The sequence below is a fragment of the Rattus norvegicus genome, chromosome 1 (assembly GCF_021556685.1).
Source record: "Rattus norvegicus strain SHRSP/BbbUtx chromosome 1, alternate assembly SHRSP_T2T, whole genome shotgun sequence".
In the NCBI taxonomy this organism is placed as follows: Eukaryota; Metazoa; Chordata; class Mammalia; order Rodentia; family Muridae; genus Rattus; species Rattus norvegicus.
Window position 1 is genome coordinate 177,701,839 of NC_141534.1, and position 11,806 is coordinate 177,713,644.

The 11,806-nt window shown below is 44.3% G+C and overlaps 1 long non-coding RNA gene across 2 annotated transcripts; it reads right to left on the reverse strand.

Moving 5' to 3' along the window:
* Positions 1 to 7,493: 7,493 nt before the first annotated feature.
* Positions 7,494 to 10,790, reverse strand: LOC148007794 (uncharacterized). 2 transcript variants are annotated; one of them, XR_015647418.1, is made up of 4 exons: positions 10,555 to 10,790; positions 10,025 to 10,127; positions 9,723 to 9,897; positions 7,494 to 8,364 (listed from the first exon to the last, which is right to left on the reverse strand). It is a non-coding gene; the product is annotated as an uncharacterized LOC148007794 (long non-coding RNA). The 2 variants fall into 2 exon arrangements; XR_015647413.1 differs by lacking the exon at positions 7,494 to 8,364 and having other exon boundaries at positions 9,169 to 9,897.
* Between the last annotated feature and the right edge of the window lie 1,016 nt (positions 10,791 to 11,806).

Here is an 11,806-nt window from a genome sequence, read left to right on the forward strand (position 1 = left end):
TAAGCTTGCTGAGTCTCCCTGACCCCACCAAGGACCTACAGGGCCCTGCCCAGTGAACCCCTTGAGCAAGGTTCAATCCTTAAGAATTTGGGTATCTTCCTCATAAGGCAATTATGCCATATGAGCCATGATTGAAGGCTAGTTCCCGCACAGACTGTTCTCTGAAGGGTGTGTCAATGGATAGTATTCTTTGTGAATATCCCCTGCCCTGCCCCGGAAGTGGAAATGTTCTTCCCAGTAGAGCTGGCCAGCAGGCTTCAGCTCACATTTACTTGTGACGTCTTCAGATCTTATCTTATCTTCTTTGAGGAAACTGAGGCAGGTTAAGGAATTCCCAGAGAAGTGAAGATAACGCCGCCAGGTGGGAAAATCTGAGCTCAGGTTAGATGTGGAGACAATGGTGAAGAGTTAACAGTCATAAGCTTGGATAGTTCTGGTAGAGCCTCTTAGTCATCCGACTGCAGGCACAGAGAACAGAGATCACCTGTCTTGATAGTTCTAGAAAGTGGGATTTTCCTCTTTGCCATCTTCGGGAAGATGTACTCACACACAAGATCTTCTTTCAGTTGTCATCATTGACTTGAGGATTCTCTAAACAATGATCTTTTTGTTGGCAGAGATCAATGAGCCTGTTAGATGTATTTTCATATAAATCTCTTCTTTTAAAAGTCAAATCTCGTAGTTTTTAGTTGACATAAGTATTAAGGAAATGACCCTTAATAGTTCCTCCTATCAGACTGTGTCTGATAAGACCGGGTAGGCAATGGCTCATTACTCAGTGTCTTGCGCCACAGCTCCTAATTAGGGGCACTTTTGTTCAATGACTGAGTTGATCACCTATGTGCTCATCTGCAGAAGTCCTGGAGGGGGTGGGGATCATCATGGGGGAAGGGAGGAAGGAGTAGGAGGAAGGCTTCTCAGAATTACTCAGATAAACAGCTCAAGGTAGACAAACCATAAAGTACTAGAGTATGACAAGGAGACCAAAAGTTACACTATAGAGGCTTCAAAATACAAATGTATTGCTTATGGAGTAAGTATGGCTCTTGAGAAATTAACAAGAAAGTCATAGCACTCAAAATTCCTTCCTCCCTCCCGTGTCTGGTTCTTTAATTCTTGCCCTTGTTACTGTAGTTCACAAGCCTGTGTTGTGTTTATGTTTCTTGCTTATGTCCAGTTGTTCTTCTCTAGTGTTGTGTAAAGGCTTTGGGAATGTTCTAGCCTGGTTCAGCCATGGCAAGAGGCCAGTCACTAAAGCAATATTTTCTTGGGGGCTGATGTGATCTCAACAATGGAAAGTGAGGGAACCCAAGAAGGAGGGAAACCCCTGTACGTCTGGTGTAATGGTGTTTCAGCTTTCCCTTCTTCGAAGGATACTCTTGTAGTTCTCAGTTCTAGAAGATTCTGGATCATTTCACTTCTCTTCTTCAGGCAGGGACACAGATGTTCAATCGATAATAAGCTAAGTGCTTACTGGTACTCTTGCTTGGAGGAGCATGGGAGCCCACCATTTCTTGCATCTGCTGTATCCTTGCTCACCCCAGAAGCCTTAGCCGAAGCTCAAAGTTCCATCTAGAAAGTTCGGCCAGCTCCTTCACTCTGAGTTGGTGGAGACAGTAGGGATAGCAACTCAAGATGATCAGAAGGTTGGACAACTGATTGGTCAGAAGGATACCATAGCTGCAGCCTGACAAATGTTCCCATACAAGGGCGTGTGTAGACTCCATGATGAGCACGTGGACAAGGCCATGCTTCTCCAACATGCTTGCCTTTTGATGAGCAAGAAGTGTGCCAGGTGGTATCAGGGCGTGATTGTTTCCCATTGTTTTTTTTTTTTTTTTTGGTTCTTTTTTTCGGAGCTGGGGACCGAACCCAGGGCCTTGCGCTTCCTAGGTAAGCGCTCTACCACTGAGCTAAATCCCCAGCCCCCCCCATTGTTTTTGATACCAGCCTTTATGCCTTCTGTTGTGTCTGGTAACTAAGATGCTGTTAAGAAAATACAGCAAGACTTCTCTGAGCTGAAAAAGAGCACTTTTGCAATTAGCCTTTTGTCCTTTCAGTCTGTTTCTCTTAGAACAAATGTAATCTTAGTCGCTACAGACTGTCTAAAATAGCTTTTCTGGTGAGTCACCTAAAAGTAAAGTTGCAGATACCCTATTGTTTTAGCCACAGCAAGCCAACTACTAGTTACACACACTGGGGGGGCTGGTGCTGTATGCTCACATGTATTTTGAGGCCAGCCTTAAAACATCCGAAGAGCATGAAATGCCTCAGACCATGAGTTGGTACTACACATCTCAAAAGTTCAATTTGCTGCAGAGGCAAAGGGTTTCCACAAGCTTCACGTTTCTCAGAACCCAAGACACGTGAGGGTTTTGCCGTCAGTAATTGCCCTCCCCCGCCCTGCACCCATAGACACAGGAGTGTGCACAGAACCTTAGGGAAATCTCCAGGAGGCCACGCAGAGGGGTCACCTCTGACCCTTGGTAGATGCTCTGAGGAAGAAAAGAAAGCTTTAAACAGAACATCGTGCCTCGGCTTGAAAGGTCATTATCTAGTTCACACTTACCTCAGAATCTAAATATTGTCTGAAAATGGATAAGTTTGCCAGGACCTCGAGCAGTGAAATCACTCAAAATAGCTCTTAGGAATCTTCAAGGCCAATGTGGCTCTGGCAGGCCATTGACACTCAAACCCATTGCTGCCTGTGAGGGAATTCGGCAAAGGTGAGACAGGGAGAGCTGCTTAAAGGAAGGGTTTTTACTCAGTAGTCCTGGAAAACTGCAGATGCCTCTCATTGTCAAGTGAGTCAACTTGATCTCTCTCCCCAATCAGCTTCAAATGAGGGAAGGGGACTGGCTCTTCAAATGAGTTCCTCAGTACTGCAAGCTTCTGAACAGTCTGCCCTGCCCTTCCCCCCAGCTGCGGCACTGTGTGGCGTCTTAGTACCAGCAGTAGCTACCAGCTTTACTTTGCTCCGGGCCGCACCCTGGATTGGCTAAAGCCAGGTTACCTCCTTCCAGGCAGCTGCAGGGTCAAAGTCCAGAGTAGTTCTTCCCAAATAAACAAGTCCAAGAAAGGCAGTTCCCAGCAGTGCACGAGGCTGCACTCCAGAATGCTGCTTATAAATCCGTCCTTTGGAATCTGGAAGACTCCAGGACTCAGGAGAAACAATGTTATACATTGTGGCAACATTCCCAGGCTATCCCATACCACTGAATGAACCCAGAATGGGTTTATAATAAAGTGTTCTGGACACACCATGGTTGGCAATAGAGACATTTACTGAGCCCTGTAGGATACAGTGTGATATGTGAATTCAAAGTTAACTCAACCCCTGCTTTGTAGGGGGTTGACTTAGAGGCTTCCACTCTGCATTTGAGTAGCACTATCCTTTGGGCTCAGGTTTAGACTGAATAATAAGAAGGGGAAATAAAAGCTGTTCCCTGGTATTCCTCTCTCCACTTCCTGACTTCAGATGTGGTGTGACCAGCTGCCTCATGCTCTGACACCATCAACTTCCTCACCACAATGGACTGTACTTTCAAACTGTGAGCAAAAATAGACCCTTCCTTCCTTAGGTTATTTTAGATGTTTGTGAATTTTATTTTTACCTTATGCATGTGGATGTTCGGCCCACACATATCTGAACGTCATGTGCATGCCCACAGAGGCCAGAAGAGGACAGCAGATCCTCTCAAGCCGGAGTTACAGATGGCTGTGAGCCACCATGTAGGTGCTGGGAACCCATCACAGGTCCTCCTGAAGAGCAGCAGGTACCCTTAACCATCAGAGTGTACCCCTCCCCTTTTTGCTTTTATTCTTTGACAGGGCCTCATTATGCAATCTGCTGCTTCCACCTCTTGAATGCTGAGATTAGAGGCAGGATCCCAGGCCCAGTTCCTTCCTCTCTTTCTGTTTTCTTTTTCCTCCTCCTTTCTTTGGTGTTCCCACAACTCTCCCTTCTCATCAGGGCTGGGATGGAAGGAGAAGTGAGAGTTGGGATGGATCCCTGGCCAGGGAAGAACTATTTACTGGAAGGGCAGAGAAGGACTTCTACAGTTTTGCTCTGGTAACATCTTTGCTCATAGCATCCTAGGTCTCGGATTGAATGGTAGATTTAGATTCCTACAGGAGTTTGGTATGACCAGTCTTTTATGCCTTTGCAGGAAGAATAGGAATCTGGGGAGAACAACATACCTAGTTAAAATTAAGGAGGGGAGATTGGAGTACACATAATGGCTGAAAAATCAGATTTTCATTTAGTCTGTGACTTCTAGATTTAGGCCCAGGTTCCCAATGAGAGGAGACTACAATAACATAGAATAAGTTAATTCAGCCAGCATGATAGAATTTTCAGGAAGTAACCAGGTTCCTTGATAGGGAACTTTATTATCTTCTTCTGTATGGGGTGTAAAGAGCTCATTTGTCTTCTCACATATAGTATTTTAAAGAATATGCTAGAAGACAGGAAAAGCGTGTAGGAAAACATTTCACAAAAATGGGGTCAAGTGGGGGTAGGGTGGTGCTGGAGGGACAGTGAGATGGGACAGTGGGTAAAGAGGCTTTAGCCAAGTCTAATGACTGGAATGTAATCCACAATGGAAGAAGAAAACGGACTCTTGCAAGTTCTCTGACCTCTGATGTGCGCTATGGCTCTTGTCTGTGAGTGCACATAAACTTCTGAAAAACAAATAATTGTAAATATATGTAAATATATATATGTGTGTGTATGTATATATTATATATATGTATTATATATACAGGATAAGTATCTATCTCACCAAGAAAGTAAAATGACTACAAAGAGTACTAGGGGGCTGGGGATTTAGCTCAGTGGTAGAGCGCTTACCTAGGAAGCGCAAGGCCCTGGGTTTGGTCCCCAGCTCCGAAAAAAAAAAAAAAAGAACCAAAAAAAAAAAAAAGAGTACTAGGAAACCAAGGGAGTATTATATATTATATATTTTTTATTATAATGCATTCTGTGTATTATATTCTATGTATTAAATATAATATTATATATAATACACACATCTATAATATACACACATCTATAATACACACACATATATAACACACACATATATAATATACATATATATATATAGGTCAAGAATGACATATTCCAACAGGGAAATGAATGCCTCAGTGTGAAAGTAGAGCTCCGGTGTGGTCGGCCTAGAACAGGATCAAACCGCCACCCTCTTATCTGCATGGTAAATTTATGGCTGTGTTGAAGAGTTGACCTAGCCTTTGTTTTTATCAGCCACATTCCATTAATGCCTCAGAATGAATCTGTGGTCAATTAAAAGCCCGGTTGTTTTTATTTATTTTATTTTATTATTTTTTTACACGAATTGCTACCAAGCCAGGAATTCCTGTGAATCTGTGCTTTTGAGGTTTTTTGTTAACGAAGGACAGAAGTTTACAGTGGTCCTTGTTGAATCGCAGGCCAGCTTGCACCTTGCTTCTTTATCTAGCAGCTAAGACTAAACTTTGTGTTGACCTTCCTTCCTTAGTCAAGCCAGTCTATAAAAATGTAAGCTGGGGCTGGGTAAGACAGGTGACTGAGTCACATGGCGGGCTCTGGTGAGGGACACCCAGTGTATCAGCCTCTGTGGGAAAAGAGGTTCAGAAAGCTGGAAACCCACCTCATAATAGTCTTACACTATTTGTCCTCTGGAGTCCTGCCATCTCTGGCTCCAGAAAGACTTTGTGTGGTATTTTAATGACGTTTCTATCTCTGGAATTTTGGGCCTGACCCAATGCCTTGCACATGGTAGATGCTCAATAAAAAATTGTTAAATGAAATCTTGTGACTCAGCAACCTCTTAACCATATATTTACAAAAGGGAGCCGAGACGCATTTCAGCCACGACTCCCTTGGTTTCCTAGTATTCTTCATAGTCATTTTACTTTATTGGTGAGATAGAGTCTCATCCTGTAGCCCGTGCTACAGGATGTAGCCTGTATTACAGGGTGTAGTTCCATCCTGTAGCATAAGCTGGCTGTGATTTGACAAGGACCATTTATTATGGTCTAGGTTGGTCTTGAACTCTCAGTGATCCTACTTCCTCTGCCTCCCAAGTGCAGGGGTTAAAGGTGTGAGCCATTATACTTGACCTCTTGTTGTTGTTGTTGTTGCTTTCAAAGAAAATGTAAAAATGGAGCTGGGGGTGTGGCTCTGGTAGTGTTTGCCTAGCTTGTGAGAGGCCTTGGGTTTGATTCTTAATACTGAAAGAAGAGAGAGGAAGAGGAGGAAGAAGAAGAGGAGGAGGAGGAGGGGAGGAGAGGAGAGGAGAGGAGAGGAGAGGAGAGGGAGGAGAGGAGAGGGAGGAGAGGAGAGGGAGGAGAAGAAGAAAGAAGTCAGCAACTTCGGAGGCAAAGTTGAAATGCTACCTATTATAGGAAAAATAAAATCAGAGGGCATTTATACAGGGAATTTCTATGGAAAGTCTGTGCAGTTGACTTCATCTCCACTTAGTTTAAGGAAGAAGCCAAGCAGACTCCCATCAGCTCAGGACAAGAGAGTAGATTCAGAGTTAGAGATGGCTCAGCGCGGTTAAGAGCACTGGCTGCTCTTCCAGGGGTCCTGAGTTCAAATCCTAGCAACCACATGGTGGCTCACAACCACCGTGGGATCTGGTGCCCTCTTCTGGCATGCAGACATACATGAAGACAGAGCACTCATATGCATAAAATACATAAATAAATAATGTTTTAAAAATGAGAGAGAATGGATTTAACAGAACTATCCTCAGAGTTTGCTCTATGTTGTACGTGCTTTTAAATGTATACATTTTAAAAATTCTATTTATGTGTGTGTGTGTGTGTGTGTGTGTGTGTGTGTGTGTGTTTGCCTGAATATCTCTGTACCATGTGCATGTAATGCCTGAAGAGGCCAGAAAAGGGTATTGGATCACCCTGGACTGGAGTTATGGATGACTGCAAGCTGCCATCCATGAATTGAACCAAGCTGAATTGAACCCATGTCCTCAGGAAGAATAGTCAGTGCTCTTAACCTCTTAGTTATCTCTCTAGTCCCGACTTTATTTTATTGCATTTTACTTATTTGTTTGTTTGTTAGTTTTGTGTGTGTGTGTGTGTGTGTGTGTGTGTGTGTGTGTGCGCGTGCGCACATGTATGGAGGTCAGAGAACAAACTTTGGGAGTTGGTTCTCTTCTTCCATGATGAATGTCATGCTGCCAGTCTTGTCAGCAAGCATCTTTACCAGCTCTACACACTTTATTATTATTTTTAAGTCTTTTTTTTTCTTTTGAGATTTTTCTCTAGCCCTGGCTGATGTGGAACTTGCTGTATAGACAAGGCTAGCCTTAAACTCAGTGATCTGTGAGCTCTTGAATGCTGGGATTAAAGGTATATACCACCATCCTTGGCTCCTAAGTCAGACTTTTATTTTATTCTTAAATTGTCACAATCAATGAGGAATGGACTTGTATATGCCCATTGAACAAGACTTGAATTCTTTTTTTCAAAAAATATTTTATTATTTTTATTTTATGTGTTGCCTAAATGTATGTCTGTGTGTGAAGTGTGAGGATGTCAGAAGAGGACACATTGTATCTCCTGGGACTTGTGTCAGACAGTTTTGAAGTGCTTTGTGGGTGCTGGGAATTGAACCTGAGTCATCTATAAGAGCAGTACTCTTAACTTAGCCATCTCATCTCACCGACCCCCAGACTCACGTTCTTACACCCTTATGTTCCGTTAGACATCTATGCCTTAATGCTCTTCTGTCTTTAATAAAGAAGATTATGGGTGTACAGAAAGCAGAGCAAATGATGCTTAGCTTCCAGTTCTTTACGTTTTTATTTGTTTTGTTTTTTGTTTTTGTTTTTGTTTTTGACGCAGGGTTTCACGTAGCCCAGGCTTTCCTCAAATTCTTTGTGTAGTTGACAAAAACCTTGACCTCTCATTCTCAGACTTTAACCTTTCATCACGTGTGATAGGCACTGGCCCAGTGCTGAGCTATACCTTCAGTGCTTGTTAGTTCTTAATCTATTTTGATCCAGCGTTTTATGTAGTCCAGGCTGGCCTTGAATTTGTTATGTAGCTAAGGGTGACCTTAAACTTCTGATCCTCATACCTCCAACTCCCGAGTGCTGGCTTCCAGGCTTACACTATTATGCACTATTTATGTGGTCCTGGGGATCAAACCAGTGCTTTGTGCCTCTTAAACAAGCTTTCTACTAAGTGGACACTATCCCTAGCCCTCCTCCTGGCTCTCGATGCCCAAGTCTGCTGGCTTGTTTTCTGCTCCTGGAAATGCAAGGCTGGGTACCTTCAGGACGTTGAATTCATTTTTGCCGTGTGGTTCAGATAGAAGATGGGTGGAGTCTGGAACTGGAGAAGGAGAGAGGGACAGATTAGAGAGCACCTATGTGGTAAAACTGGAAAGATTTTTTTCTGGTTAAATATATGTAAAATTAAGAGAAGCTGGGAGCCCAGATTATGAGTTTGAGTCCAGGCTGGTCTACATAGAGAGCTTCAAGACAGTCAAGGCTACCCCCTGAGACCTTGTCTCAAAAAAATAAAAAAAAAAAGAGACTTAAGTCCTACCATTTACTTGAGGAGGTATAGAAATTTAAACGAGAATGTTCCCTGTAGATTCAGGTGTCCAAATATTTACTCCTCAGTTGGTGATGCTGTTTGGCGTGCTTAGGAGGCATGGCTTTGCTGAAGGAAATATGTCATTGTGGGCCAGCTTTGAGGTTTGGGAGCCTCACAACAGTCCCAGGGTGCTCTCTCTGTTCCCTGTCCTGTTCCCTACCAGGATGGACTATTGTCCCTTTGGAATCATAAGTCAAAACAAACTTTCTTGTATCAGCTGCGTCGGCCACGATGTTTCATTACGGGACTAGGAAGGTAACTGATACAGAAGTGAACACAAGGGTTCGGGTGGGAGCATGGTGAGGTCACAGTGGCATCCTGGGGTGCATTGACCCATGGGATATCAAGGTATTCTTGTCCAGGAGGAAGCTGGAAATTATGAGTCTTCATTTCTGCATGGAGACTGGGAGAAGAGAAATTCCCAAACTAGAGATCATGCTGGGGCCTCTGATAATGGATTCAACTGGGTTAGACCCAAGGGGCACATTTACAGTAATTCAAACCCTTGGCAGTAAAGAATTGAATGTGAACTTCGGGTCAGCAGAGAAAAGAAAATTTATTTTGGAGACCATGAGACAGAAAGAGGCCAGGGCTTTGTGGGGAGGATTTTGTGGTAATTCCATTCTCCAGGCTGAGGCTAATGACTGCTGCTTTTCTACTCAAATGAAAATTTGGGATTTGAAGAGGCAGCTGTATTAACCAATTGCTACAACCTCAGAGAAAGTAGCCGGGCTTTGGGGCTTCGGATAGAGTCGAATAAATGGGAAACAAAGCGGTACGGAGTGAGGCTGGGATGACAGCACTCCCAGATATTATATGTCTTACAATTACAGCATTACTTTTACATTTTCTTTACGACGTAATCCCCATGCTCTTGGCTGACACTGGATATCAGCTCAGTCAGGAACGTTTGCAACTACCTCCTCCTCCCTGCCCGCTACAGAGGCTACAGCTCGTACAATCTCCCAGCTCCATTCCAGTGGGAGGTCTGTGCCGCACAGCTTGGGAAGTCTGTAGCCTCTGTCCGTGCAGGTTTCCGTTTCTGCACAAAATGGCAAAGATCAGTGAGGAACGGAAGCTGCTGTTGCTACCTTCTTCCAGCGTGGAGCTTCAGCACAGCGCTTGTAGCAGGAGCTGCCCTGGGACCAAGAGCGGGGAAAGCTGAACGCTCAGGGTGGCGAGGAACATATACAGAGGGCGTCCGGACTTCCCAGGGATGCCTGCTAACAACCGTGCTGTTCTAGGTCACTCATTTCTTTTTGTTTTCTGTCCAAAGAGAAAAAGGATTTGGCTGGGGAGACCGCTCCATGGGCAAAGCACCGGCTACCAAAGCATAAGAACCTGAATTTGGATCCTCATTACTCATGTACAAAGCTAAATGGACAGTGTGTACCTATAACCCCAGCACTGGAGAGATGGACAGGCAGATTCCTGGAGTTTGCTGGCCAGCCAGTCTAGCTGAATCAGAGAGCTCTGCGTTCAGCGAGAGGCCCTGCCTAAAAAAATAAGGTGGGAGAATGATTGCATAAGACACCTGATGATGACCTATGACCTCCAAATACATGCACACATACCTACACATACATATACACACACATCATATGCACAGCTGTGCTTGTACGTGCACATACGCACGCATGCGCACATACTCACGCATGCGCGCGCACCCCCCCCCCCAGAATTTTTATCTTTTTAAACTAATAAACAGGCTCTCACTCTGAGCTTCCCACTAGAACAGCTAGTGGAATTTTTCAAATCAGTCCCTGTTGCTTAGCTCACTCTGGTATTTCTGATGACCAGACCTAACTAAGCAGCTTCTGCCAGTTCTACAACACATACCGAGAACCTGTTGGTTAAGCCAGCGTTTGTGGCTCTGAGTGTTTTCTTGCTCTTCTCAGCTGGATGCAACTGTGACAGACATACCTCTCAACTCTGCTGAAGCAGGGGAAGGCCACTGGGTCTTCTACTTCCAAGGAGCTTGGTCTCAACTTCTAGGAGCACTTAAGAAACTGTGGAAAACTACAAATATATTCTTTTTTTTTTCCTATTCCAAAAGTCCTTCCAGGGGCTGTTCAAGTGAGGCCAGAGAAGGGTCATTGCCACCTGGCTTGGACAAGCTGGGACAAGGCTGGCTTCAGTTTTCTGTCTTTATAAACCTCAAGAACACCTGGGAAATGCCAATGTTTTATCAACCAGACTCCACCTCCCAGGTCGTATTTTGCACTCTGAGAGAGCACAGTAACAATTCACTGATAGAATTTAATCTTCTACTTCAAGTGCTTAAAAATTATTTACCAGCTATTTGTCCATTAATTAATTAACTAGTTGATTAATTAATTGAAGTAAGGTCTCCTTATGTAGCCTTGGCTGTCGTGGAACTCTCGGTGTAACGCAGGCTGGCCTTGAACTTACAGTGCTCCTGGTCTCTCAATCTCCCAAGTACCTGGTGTTATAGATGTGAGCCACCATGGGCAGCAGCCAACTTTATCAGTGATCCATCAAGTCACCCACTTCCCTCCACGTTATTTGCTACAACCCTGGTAGCCACAGAAGCTTCATAAAACATGACACTGTGACACTGACTTTGTCCTTGAAACTTCAGTGACTATTGTCCTCAGAACAAACATAGCTTAGTCACCTAACCTCACCCCTGCCCTCTCTCTTTTTACCTTCTAAGGGACATGCTTTCGGGGTGGATGGCCACGTCAGGGCCTTGGCACTCGCTCTTTTCTCTAACCACATTTACTCTTCTCACCTCTGCCATTTGCCCTGGCCCACTTTATCTGCCTGCTTCCCACTGAACCTTCTTATCTCGATGTAAATGTAATCTCCTCTCAGAAAGTCTCCCCTCTTTATTTTTTGAAAGGATCTCTTTCGGTAGATCAGGCTGGCCTTGAATTTATAGAGATCTGCCTGTCTCTGCCTCCTGACTGCTGGGATTAAAAGTGTTCTCCACCACACCCAGAGGGAAGACTCTAACTCCCATACCATCCACATATTCTTTTTGTTGGTGGTGGTTTCCCCCTCTCCACCTTCCTCAGACAGGATTTTTCTGTTTATAGCCTTGGTTGTCCTGAAACTCACTTTGTAGACCAGGCTAGCCTTGAACTCACAGACATCAGCCTCCCAAGTGATGGGATTTACAGGCATGTGACACCACCCCTGCTCCATTCAT